At 35.5% G+C, this 12,548-nt stretch overlaps 1 pseudogene; it reads left to right on the forward strand.

Annotated features, from left to right (window-relative positions):
• The first annotated feature begins 2,404 nt into the window (after positions 1-2,404).
• The window catches only part of LOC141499105 (tetratricopeptide repeat protein 31-like), an 80,316-nt pseudogene continuing 70,172 nt past the window's right edge, over positions 2,405-12,548 (forward strand).

Consider the following 12,548-nt stretch of genomic DNA (forward strand, 5'->3'; position numbering starts at 1 on the left):
GGAAGACTGAATGGGGTAAATTATATCACAGTAAGAGATATAAAAGACCTATTTCAAGAGAGGGGAAGAAGGAAAGAGATGAGAACACTTGAAATTTACTCTCATCAGATTTGGCTCAAAGAGAGATTAACACACATATTCAGTTGAGTTTAGAAACTTATCTTTCAAGTATTAAGAGGGGAAAGAGGGGAGAAGAAATAAGGGACAGACAGAAGGCAAGGAAGGAAGAATGACTAAAGAGAAATGGGAAAGAAAGGGGAAGGGGCTGGATAGAAGGGGGAAAACACACTGAAAGAGGATGTATTAAGAAAAAAAAATAATTGCATATAGGGATAAGATAAAAAAGGGGCCAAAATACAAATAGAGGAAAGAAAGCATGGAAAATAATACAGAGTTAGTAATTATAACTTTGAATTTTAATTAAATAAACTCTGCCATGTAATGGAAATTGATAGCAGAATGACATAAAAATCTAATTCTCCTCTAAATGTTGTTGAAAAAGAAACACATTTGAAGCAGAGAGAAACATAAAGAATAAGTGTAAAAGTCTGGAACATAATATATTATGCTTCAGCTGCAGTGAAAAAAAAAAGGTAGGGGTAGCAATTCTTATCTCAGAAGCTGCAAAAATAGATCTCATTAAAAGAAATAAAGAAGGAAACTATATTCTCCTAAAAGCTACCATAGATTATGGTGTGATTTCAATACTTAATATGTTTGCACCCAAGTGGTATAATATCCAAATTCTTAGAAGACAAACTGAACAAGTTACAGGTATGCATAGGCAGCAAAATTCTACTGGTGGGGACCTCAACCTTTATCTCTCAGAATTAGATATATCTAACCATAAAATGAACCAGAAGGAAGTTAACAATATAAATAAAATATTAGAAAACTTAGACATGATAGAACTTTGGAGAAAATAGAACAAGGATCGGAAGGAAGATACCTTTTTTCTCTGCAGTACATGATGCCTACATAAAAACTGACCATGTGAAATGTATAAAACCATCTTAATCTAATGCAGAAAGGCAGAAATATTGTTTGCATCCTTTTCTGTCCAAGATACAATTAAAAACCAGGTGCAATAAAGGGCCATGGAGAGATAGACCTAAAACTAAATGAAAACTAAATACCCAAATATTAAAGAATGAGTGGATCAAACAACAAGGCATAGAAGGAATTAATGATTTCATCCAAAACAATGACAACAAGGTGACATTATAAAATTTATGGGATACATCAAAAGCAGGTATTGGTTATATATTATATCTCTAAATACTTATATGAATAAAATAAAGAGAAATCAATGAACTGAGCATGTAACTAAAAAAAGTTACAGAAAGAATAAACTAAAAACCCCAATTGAATACTAAAGTAAAAATTAGAAAATTAAAGGAGATAGTAATAAAATCAAAAGAAACCTATTGAAATAATTAATTAAGCAAAGAGTTGGTTTTATGAAAAAATGAAATAGATAAACCTTTGGTTAATCTGAATTAAAAAAAGAAAGAACACCAAATTACTAGTATCAAAAATGAAAAATGAGAATTCACCATCAATGAAAAGGAAATTAAAGTAATAATTCAGAACTATTTTGCTGAACTATATACTAATAAATTTTATAATCTAAGTGAAATGGATAAATATTATAAAAATATAAATTATCCACAATAAAATAAGAGGAAATTAAATACCTAAATAATCCTATCTCATAAAAAGAAATTCAATAATCAAAAAAAGGGACAAAACATCTACAAGGCCAGATGGATTCACAAGCGAATTCTCTCAAACACTGAAAGAAATATTGGTTATATTTCTATATAAACTATTTGTAAAAACAGGTGAAGATGGAATTCTGCCTAATTCTTTCTATCACAATACAATGGTGCTGATACCTAGACCAAGAAGAGTCAAAATAGAGAAAGAAAACTATAGACAATTTCTCTAATCAATATGGATGCAAAAATTTTAAATAAAATATTAGCAAAGCAATTATAGCAAATTATCCCTAGAATAATACACTATGATAATGTGGGATTTATTCCAGAAATGCAGGATTAGTTAATTAGGAAAAACTATCAGAATAATTGACTTTATCAGTAACAAGCTTAACAGATATCAGATGATAATCTCAGTAGATGCTGAAAAAGCCTTTGAAAGCATACAACACACATTCCTAATAAAAATGCTACTCTGACTAAATTTTCAAGATACAGAACCCACAGAGGGATCCAGTGAGGCAGTTCTCCAGCCCAGGGTCACCTGGAAAATAGTGGAAAGGCTCAGCTCCATGGCATTAGAGGGGTGGCCTGCCAGAATGAAGGAATTTCAGCCTCCTGGAGGCATCCCAGGGTGCTTAGAAGCCCCAGCTCATGACAGCAGGGGCAGTTTACTAACCTAAATGCCAGAGAGCACTGGGCACACCTTAGAAGATCAGCATGGTGGAGGGGGTTGTGCCTCTGCCAGAATGAGTGGCAGCATGGCCATAGCAGCCCAGATTCAGGAACCGGAAGTAGATGAGACCAGTAAACAGGAGGCTCCAGGCAACTGAGTCTTGAGTGCTCAGCCTAGGTAGGGGAGTGGAGAGAGACTTCCAAGGACTGTCCTCTGTACCTGGAACAGGACTCTGAGGCTCTGAACACATTCAAACCCTGATCACAGTCTAGGGCCCCCATAGAACAGCAGGGCCCCTCCACCTCAGCCCCGTGGCAGAACTTGTGCACTTGTGGTCATTCATAGACCAGGAGGGAAGGCAGATCTTCATACACTGAGATCCTTGTGTGTGTGTGGGGGGGGGTGTCCCAATGATACTCAAAAGCTCAAGAAATACCCCAAAACCACGCACAGGTTGGGGAAATGAATAAACAGAGAAAAAGAGGAACACCACTGAGAAATACATTGTCTAGGATATAAAGAAGGATCAGAATACTCAATCTGAAGATGAAGAAGTCCAAGTTCCTGCATCTAAAGACTGCATGAAAATGAAGTGAGGGAGATAGAAGAAAAATTGGGAAAAGAAATGAGGGAGATACAGGAAAAACATGAAAAAGAAGTCAGCAGCTTAGTCAAGGAGACCCAACAAAATTCAGAAGAAAATAACATGTTAAAAATCAGCATGGGGCGGAGCCAAGTGGCGAAAAGAAGGGATCGAGTCCTAGGCGCTCCCTGATAAAACTTGAAACTAAGGACTCTAACTAAACTTTCGAGAGACAGAACCCATAAAGGGACCCAGAGAGGCAGTTCTCCTACTCAAAGTAACCTGGAAAAGAGCAGGAAAGACTCTGTTCCCTGGGTTCGGAGGGGAGGCCTGCCAGAGGGGTGGCCCGTCTGAGCAAAAGAACTTCAGCCTCCCGGAGGCAGCCCCAGGGTGCTGGGAGCCGGGGCTCACAGCAGCGGGGGAGTCTCCTGAGCTGCAACCTGGGGAGCACCGGGCACAAAGTGGGGGAACAGTGGGGGACCTCTGCCAGAACAAGCACATGGAGACCAGCCCTCAGGGCACACAGCATGCAGCTTGGTCTTTTGGCAGCCCAGATCCAGAAACAGAAGCAGGCATTGCCAGTAAGCAGGAGCCCACAGGGCATGAGCCCATTGAGCTGAGGTAGGGAAGTGAAGAAAGACTGCCGAGCTCTGTCCTCTGCCTCTGGAACAGGACTCTGGGGCTCTGACCACATTCAGATCCTGATAGCAGTCTAGGCCCCCCCATAGAACAGCAGGACCCCCCACCTCAGCCCCAGGGCAGAGGGGGGCACATAGGGTCATTCACAGACCAGGAGGGAGGAAAAAGCCTCACACACTGAGACCCTTGTGGGAGTGTCCCAAAAGATCAGGAAGCACCCCAAAACCAGGCCCAGGCTGGGAAAATGAGCAATCAGAGAAACAAGAGGAAGACCATTGAGAAATATTTTGCATATGAGCCCATCAAAATACTCAGTCTGAAGATGAGGAAGCACAAGCTCCTGGATCTAAAGACTCCAAGAATAAACAGAAATTGGGTTCAGGCTATGACAGAGCTGAAAAAAGACTTTGAAAATCAAATGAGGGAGTTGGAAGAAAAACTGGGAAAAGAAAGGAGATGTAGGAAAAACATGAAAATGAAGTCAGCAGCTTAGTCAAGGAAATCCAAAAAAATGCTGAAGAAAATAGCATGCTAAAAACCAGATTAGGTCAAGTGGATAAAACAGTTCAAAAAGTTATGAAGGAGAAGAATGCCTTAAAAAGCAAAATTGGTCAGATGGAAAAAGAGATAAGAAAACTCTCTGAGTAGACCAAATCCTTCAGAGAAAGAATGGAATTCAGGGAGATTGATGAATTTACCAGAAATCAAGAATCAATACTTCAAAACCAAAAAAATGAAAAATTAGAAGAAAATATGAAATATTTCATTGAAAAAACAACTGATATGGAAAACAGACTTAGTTAGGAAAGATAATTTAAAAATTATTCAAATACCTGAAATTTATGATCAGGAAAAGAGCCTTGACATCATTTTCAAAGAATTACTACAGGAAAATTGCCCTGATATTCTAGAAGCAGAGGGCAAAATAGAAATGGAGAGAATCCACCGATCCCCTCGAGAAAGAGATCCCCAAAAAGCAACCCCTAGGAATATTATAGCCAAGTCCTAGAACTCCCAACTCAAAGAGAAAATATTACAAGCAGCCAGAAGGACACAGTTCAATTATTGTGGAGCTGCAGTCAGGATCACACAGGACTTAGCAGCAACTACATTGGAAGCTCGAAGGGCTTGGAATATATTATACCAGAAGGCAAAAGAGCTTAGAATGCAGCCAACAATGAAGTACCCAGCAAGGCTGAATGTCCTCTTCCAGAGAAAAAGATGGATTTTCAATGGACCAGGGGAATTTCAAATGTTCCTTTTGGAATGGCCAGAGCTGAACAGAAGGTTTGATCTTCAGATACAGGACTCAGGTGAAACATGGAGATTGGAGGAGAAGGGGAAAATATGAGGGACTTAATGATGATGAACTGCATGTATTCCTGCATAGAAAAATGACACTGATAATACTCATATGAACCTTCTCAGTTAATAGAGCAGGTAGAGGGAGCTTTTATAGTTGAAGCACAGGAGAAAGCTGAATTTGACGATAAAATATGGAGTCAATAGAAAAAAAAGGGAAATGTAATGGGAGAAAGAAAAAGGAGAGGGGGAACAGGCCAAGATATTTCATATTATAAAATTTTTCTTTATTACAATGAGCTATTGAAATGATATGGAAGGGAGGAGGCAAGGGGGAATGAAGGAACCTTTGCTCTCATCAGAGGTGGCTAGGAGAGGAAACAGCATATATACTCAATGGGGTATAGGCATCTGGAATAAGAAGGAGAGGGGAGCAGGGGGGAAGGTGTGGGGATGTGAATAAAGGAGGAGAGGATGGACCATGGCTGGAGAGTGGTCAGATAAAACACATTTTCTTTTTTCCTTCTTGCAAGGGGCTGACATTAGAAGGCCTGTCCAGCACCATAGGGCCCGGTGGATTCTGGGCCTAAAGGGTGGTATGGGGGTTAAGGGCTTCTTGGCCCCAGGACCAGGGATCTGTCTGCTGTACCACACAGAGACCCTACAGCAGAATCAGAGGGAAAGGAGAGAGAAAATATAATACATGGTAGTGGAGAAATAAGAAAGGAGGGAGTTGCGATCAGCAATGGCAACGGTGGAAAAATATGGAAGTAACTTTTGTGATGGACTTACCATAAGGAATGCAATCCACCCATGACAGAGTTGTTGGTGTTGGAACAAAGACTGAATCACATTTTTTGTTATTATTATTTGTGGGAGGGTGCAGGGCAAATGGGAATGGGTGGCCTGCCTGGGGCCACATAGCAGGGTGATCTTTGGGTGTCTGAGGCCAGATTTGGACCCAGGTGCTCCTGGCTCAAGTGCCAATGCTCTGTCTGCCACCCAGCCACTCCTACTATTATTACTATTTTATTTTATTTTGGTTCCTTTTTTTTCCTTCTTTTAAGTTTTTGCAGGGCAGGGGGGATCCAGTAGCTTGTATGTCACATGGCTGGGTGATTGTTGGGTCTAAGGGGCTGGATGTGGGCTCGGATGCTCATGGCTCCAGGGCTGCTTCTTTGTGCATTGCGCCACCTGGCCATATATACAATTATTACTATTATTTTTTTAATTTTAATTTTTTTTCCTCTCCCCTTTACTTTATCGCCCAAGCACGTCTATCTATATTCATGATGGGGAGGGGTGTTTGTTTACTCTTAAACAAGAATATTTTATTAATGTAAAAAAAAAATTTGTACAAAATGAGAATTAAAAAATTAAATTAAATTAAAGTGAACATGAAAAAAGCAGCATAGGTCAAGTGAATGAAATAGTTCAAAAAGTTATTGAGTTCAGGAATGCTTTAAAAAGCAGAACTGGCCAGATGGAAAAAGAAATAAGAAAACTCTCTGAGGAAAATAAATCCTTCATATGTAGAATGGAACTAAAGGAAGTTGTTGGCTTTATGAGAAATCAGGACAATACTTCAAAACCAAAAGAATAAAAAATTAGAAGAAAATGTGAAAAATCTCATTGAAAAAACAACTGATCTGGGAAACAGATTCAGAAAAAGATAATTTAAAAATTTATTTTGATACGTGAAAGTCATGATCAGGAAAAGAGCCTTGACATCATTTTTAAAGAATTCATACAGGAAAATTTCCCATAGATCCTAGAAGCAGGGGGCAATATAGAAATTGAGAGAATCCACTGATCTCTCCCGGAAAGAGATCCAAAAAAACCCAAAACAGCCCCCAGGAATATTGTAGCCAAGTTACAGAACTCCCAAGTCAAAGAGAAAATATTACAAGCAGCCAGAAGAAGAGTTCAAATATTGTGAAGCTGCAATCAGGATCACACAGGGCTTAGCAGCAAAAACACTGAAAGCTTGTAGGGCGTGGAATATAATATTCCAGAAGGCAAAAGTACTTGGAATGTAACTGAGAAGCAACTACCTAGCAAACTGAACGTCTTCCTGGGAAAAATATGGACTTTCAATGAACCAAGGGAATTTCAAATGTTCTTGTTAAAATGGCTGCAGCACATTTAAAAAGATGAGCAGAGTGAAAGGAGAAAGAAAAGATAGTGTATGGTAGTTGTGATCAGCAATGGCAACAGTGGAAAAATATGGAAGTAGCTTTTGTGATGGACTTGTCATAAAGAATGTGATCCACCCATAACAGAGCTGGTGGTGTTGAAACACACTCTGAAACATATCATCATCATCATGATCATCATCATCATTATTTTGGGGCATTGTGGGTCAGGTGGGGCTGGGTGGCTTGCCCGGTGCTGCACAGCTGGGTGATTGTTGGGTGTCTGAAGCCATATTTGAACCCAGGTACTCCTGGCTCCATGACTGGTACTCTGTCCACTGTGCCACCTAGGTACCCCTATTATCATTATTGTTATTATTACTATTATATTACTATTATTATTATTATTTTATTTTATTTTATTTTGTTTTGTTTTGTTTTGTTTTGTTTTGTTTTGTTTTGTTTTGTTTTGTTTTGTTTTGTTTTGTTTTTTCAGGGCAATGTGGTTGGAGTGGCTTGCCCAGGGTCACAAAGCTGGGTGATCGTTGGCTGTCTGGGGCCAGATTTGGGCTCAGGTGCTCCTTGCTCCAGGGCTGGTGATCCATCTACTGTGCCACCTAGCTGACATTATTATTATTATTATTATTATTATTACTAATTATTAATTATTGTTGTTATTATTTTAATTTTTTCTCTTTCCTTTATTTTATTGCTCATGAGGGGGGGTCTATATTTTGGGGGGGAGGGGTTATTATATTTATGCTTAAATAAAAATATTTTAGTAATGTATGAAAACATCATTTGTACAAAAATAAAAATAAATATAAAAATGTGAAAAAATTTAAAAAATAATAATATATTTATTGCAGCAGTTAGTTTAATGTTTAACATAATTCAACGTAAACCTATATAGCCTTGCCCTGTTTTTTTTTATTTTGGAGGTCATTTATTACTTGTTCATTTTTTATTCTAAGATAGTTATTTAAGTATTTTATTTTCTATCTCTTTTTGTAGGTATTTTTGAATTTTATAATTGGTTAATTTTGTAAATATTCAGATCATCAGTTACTTGGTATATAAATGAGATGAAAGCTCTTAAAATTGTTTTCAATTCTTTATTATTTGAAAATTCACATTTTATGTTTAACACAAGCAATTTGCTTTTTTTATTCTTAGAAATAAACTAGTGGTTTATCTATTTATAAATTTGATTCTTATTTATAGTTATTCATTACATTTTTAGCTTCCTTTTTTAAATTTCATCTTTTATTTTAAAGTGTTTTATTCCATTAATTTATAGAGGAGGTTATTTATTGCTTTTAAGTTTTCCTATTTTATCATTACATGTAAAATTCATTTATTTTCTATTAGAAAAGATTTAAATATATTTTTCCCTTAAAAACTGCTTTGGCTATATACACTATATATTTTTATTTTTTATTTTTTCATATTTAATGAAATTCCCAATTATTCTTATGATTTGTTCTTTGAACCACACATTCTTCATGATTGCCACTTAGTTCTCAAATAATTTAAACTTTGCTTCATAGCCCTATATAGAATTTTTTATGACATTACTGTTAGCAGGAGTCATGTAATATTTTTCTCTTCTGCATTTATTTATGGCTTTTATTGTAATACATGATTAATTCTGCTGGAAATGCTATTTACAACTGAGAAAAAGAAATACTCCTTTATATTCTTCATCAATCTTCAAAAACTCATTATAATTTGTAAAATTCTATTCAATTCTTTAACTTCTTTTCCTTTGGGAGAATTAAGTTTTTATGGGTATAGAGGATAAATTGAGGTCCCCATTTATTATAATTGTATTGCCTCATTCTTTTAGATATTTAGCTTTTAAGAATTTAGATGTAGGACAGCTAGGTGACACAGTGGATAGAGCACTGACACTGGAGTCAGGAGCTCCTCAGACACTTAATATTTACCTAGCTGTGTGACCTTCTGCAAGTCATTTAACTCCATTGCTTTGCAAAGACAAAACAAAATGTGGTGAATATAAACTTAATAATGCTATTAATCCAGTTTCTATGAAACCTTTTATCAAACTGTAGTTTCCCTGTTTATTCCCTTCAGTTATCATTTCTGTTTTTCCTTTTACTTTGTCTGAATGCATGATTGCTATCCTTCAAATTTTTACTTCAGTTTAAGCATATCTTTCTTTTTCAAGTATTTCTTTCAAACTATATATTGTTAGATTCTGATTTCTGATTCATTCTGCTATCATAGTCCATTTGAATGAATTCATTTACCTCATACACATTTTTGTAATTTTTATATAATTCCATCCTATTCTCATATGTTCCCTTCTATTTTTTCTCTACCCTCACTTAAAGACTATGTTTTAATTTTGATTAATACTTCTCTAAATCTACCCTTCTGTTATTGCTCTGCTTTCCCTTAATATCATTCCCTTCTATTTCCCTGCAGTACAATATACATTTCTGAATCTAGCTTTATGCTAGCATTTTCTTCCTCCCTTTAACAAAGTCAGATAAGAGTCAAAATGTCTGCCTCTGCAATTTGGAGAACTTCTCCTCTACCTACTGCTACTTCATTGTATAAATTATCATGTACTTAGATATCTTTCCTTCTTTTCCTTTCTTTTTGTATATTCCTCTTCCCTACACCTTCCATTCTTTTATTGAGGTTGTCCTATCACAACTGTATCAATTCAAAGATTTATTTCTAATTAAATTTTATCCATGCCTTCTGAGAGAAATAGATATAGATATAGATATAGATATAGATATAGATATAGATATAGATATAGATATAGATATAGATATAGATATAGATATAGATATAGATATATAGATATAAAATCTCCCTCTGTGATAATATTAAGATCTCTCCTTTTCTGAATTTTGTAAATAAGAGATTTAGGTCAATCAGCTTGCAATTAGCTGTGACTGTTAGAAGCCTTATTGGATGGGTAGATGGGTGGCACAGTGGATACAGCACCAGCCCTGGAGTCAGGAGTATCTGAGTTCAAATCTGACCTCAGACACTTAATTATTACCTAGCTGTGTGGTCTTGGGAAAGCCACTTAACCCTGTTTGCCTTGCAAATGTCTAAAACAAAGACTTAATGGAATCACTCACAGCTTTCTGGGGCAGTCTGCAAGTTCAGAGCAATAGAATGCTTAATTCCTATGATCTGGTTATTTGTCTTTGTTATTTCACTGCAGGTTAAATGCTGGTCTAGAGGCTAGAATTGAAATAACACATTTCCAGTGCTTTTTTTCAGCTCAGTAATTGTAATAAAAGCAATTTTTAATTGTCTTTTGTTACAAAAGAACTCGATGTAAATTTCAATCATAATATTTTTGTACTTGGTTAATTGTAAAGAAATGTGTCTATTTTGCTATATGAAAATCAGAATATTGTGATTTGGGGAGTCCCACTTGAGATGACTCCTCTCTACCTTTTACCCACTTCTGGGTAGTAGCAATTAGAATTGCTGAATGCCACTGCTTTTTGCATATTGAAATAATTTTCAGAATTTTTGAGATTTCTTTCTGTTGTGGTACTTTCTAACCTGTGGCACAATCTTGCCCCTCTGAATCCCTTAGCAAAGAAATATTTCATGGTAGATACATACAGTGACTTATTCTTGACTTTTCAAATTATAATTCAGTATGGTGCATGTTCTAGATCATTGTTGAATAAGTTTATACTGAATTGTTCCTCTCACTTTTCCATCTTGACCTGGTTTCCACAGGGCTTTTCCACATTACAAGATAGATACAATTTACAATTAACCTAGAGAAAAAAAATTGATTTAAATTTGCATAAAGAGATTTTTATAAAAAAGATAATTTAATAATCACTTCTTTTTTTATAGACAAAGCACATTAATCAGAAAGCAGGTGCCATCCATTCAGAAAGTGACAAATAAACATTTGCATATTAATATTATAAATTATTATTGTTGTTCAAAGATATCCAACACTTTGGGACATCATTTAGGAATTTCTTGCCAAAGATACTGGATTAGCTTCCTAGTTCCTTCTCCACATCATTTTACAGATGAGGAGAATGAGTCAGATTAATCTCACTAACCTATGATCACACAGCTAATAACTCTGAGATTGGTTTTGCACTTAGGAAAAGACATCTTCCTGATTCCCGGACTGATATTTTGTTCAATGTATGAACTCGTTGTCTCATAAATTATTCACAAGATATAAAATGATATATAGAGAATTCTGAATGACTTTGGAAGTTTAATATGTATGAAACAAAGTGAAGTGAGTAGAAATAAGTGTATACCTATTAATGAAAGTGAAACCCACATTAAGAAATTTCTGAATTCTGATACTTTGAAAAGTCAGTTTTGATTCTTGGATACCAAAGAAGAAACATATTTTCCGTCTTAACTACAGAGAGTACACAATAATAATGGCTTCCAATATATTCTGTCTGCTTGTTTGGTTTAACTGTGCATTTTTTAAGGTGTGTGTTGTTTAAAAGTGAGTTTTGAGGAATGACAAATGTATTTTCAAAGAGCACTAAACAGTTTTTATAGGAATGAAAAGGAGAAAAACTATGCTCCTACTAGTTCGTATTCTCCTAAAATTGAATAGATTAAAAATTTAGGTTTATTATGAATTAGAGGAATAAAATGTAAATTTAGAGAAATGAAATATAATATGATGAGAAAGAAGGCAAGAAAAGAATGATCTAGATTCTAAAAAGATGAATTCAGAGATGAGTTTAATGCAGAGATATTATAAAGAAAATTATTGTGTTGTTATTAGCTTGAAACTATGCCTCCATTTATTTAGTCATCAGAATTTTCTTCATCCATCAGGGAATCAAAAAGCATTTATTGAATTACTGCTATGATCTAAACAAAGGGACAACTGTTACTTAGCCAGTGACATAACTAGAAAATTTTGATTTAACTACATTTAAGAACAGACCAAATCTCTTTGCTTTTAAAAATGCAGATAAATTACTTGATCTTACATATAGAATTATGTTACAGTGTGGAAAAACCCAGCATATTTTTGTCATAAGTACTACTTTGTATATAATATACATCAATCTCAACCCCCCAACATTTGCCTCAGCACATTTAGACCAGAGATATAGAGGAAATCTATAATAATTTAACAAATGCCTAATCCTTGCAAGTTTAGAGATTTTAGTGTAACCACAATCATATCTGTAGTGCCATAAAAGTTTTTTATACTAACTTTTAAATACACTATTAGTTTAACAGAATTTTGGGTTTCAAGAAGCACCTGACTAGTGTGCTTGCTAAATTCTCAGAGGCTACTTTGGATGCAATTATCCCTATATTTAAGGTTTAAAAGGGTTGTCTGTAATTTTCACATTTTTCTTAAGTACAGAGATCTCTCTTTCAATTTTGACATTTTTGTCTTCAAGGAAGGAAACTATATAGGGGAAGGGACTTTAATTATAGTCCTCAGAACTACTGGATTTTTCTTAAGAACTAAGGTG

The sequence above is a fragment of the Macrotis lagotis genome, chromosome X (assembly GCF_037893015.1).
Source record: "Macrotis lagotis isolate mMagLag1 chromosome X, bilby.v1.9.chrom.fasta, whole genome shotgun sequence".
Lineage (NCBI taxonomy): Eukaryota > Metazoa > Chordata > Mammalia > Peramelemorphia > Peramelidae > Macrotis > Macrotis lagotis.